Source organism: Octopus bimaculoides, chromosome 14 (genome assembly GCF_001194135.2).
Source record: "Octopus bimaculoides isolate UCB-OBI-ISO-001 chromosome 14, ASM119413v2, whole genome shotgun sequence".
NCBI lineage: Eukaryota > Metazoa > Mollusca > Cephalopoda > Octopoda > Octopodidae > Octopus > Octopus bimaculoides.
Window position 1 is genome coordinate 30,030,341 of NC_068994.1, and position 845 is coordinate 30,031,185.

Consider the following 845-nt stretch of genomic DNA (forward strand, 5'->3'; position numbering starts at 1 on the left):
TTTGAACCATGATGAATTTGTACCAGATTTTTTCAGAGTTTTGAAATTTTGTTAAACATTTTTTTTGCAGTTGTCTGATAATAGATATAGACTTGCCCAAATGCATCAATAAATTAACATTTATATTTTTTTTCACCATTGTTACAATCATCTGAAATGGAACTGTGAAAGTGCGATATTTGAGCAATTTTGCTATTCAGCTCCAAAAAAAAGATGTAAAGCAGCTGAAACTGTTCGTGATATCAATGAAACATTTGGTGACCAGTGAGAGGTCAGCTCCAAAACGGTTTAAACGATTTTGTAGATTGTGAGCAAAGTGGACGACCATCTGTCATTGATGACAGTCAATTAAAGACTGTCACTGAGAAAAATCCATATAAAACCACTTGAGAACTGGCAAAAGAACTTCAAGTTAACCAGAAAACTGCTTGCAACCATTTGCATGCAATTGGAAAATCAAAAAAGCTCGACAAATGGGTACCACACGGTTTGAATGAAAATCAGAAAATGCTCATTGCTTCTTCTCCGTAACCAGACCAATCCATTTCTTGACCATATTGTAATTTGCGACTAAAAATGGATTCTGTACAATATAAAATGTTCTTCACAGTGGTTGGACCAAAATGAAGTACCGAAAACCTTCCCTAAACCCAAGCTCTTCAAAAAGAAGATTATGGTGACTGTTTGGTGGTGTACTTTTGGAATCATCCATTATAACTTTTTAAAATCTGGAAAAAACATTACTGCAGAAACATATTGCCATGAAATTGCCAAAATGAACGAAAATCTGCTACTCCTCCATCTCAGACTGGTCAACAGAAGAGGGCGAATCATTCTTCATAACA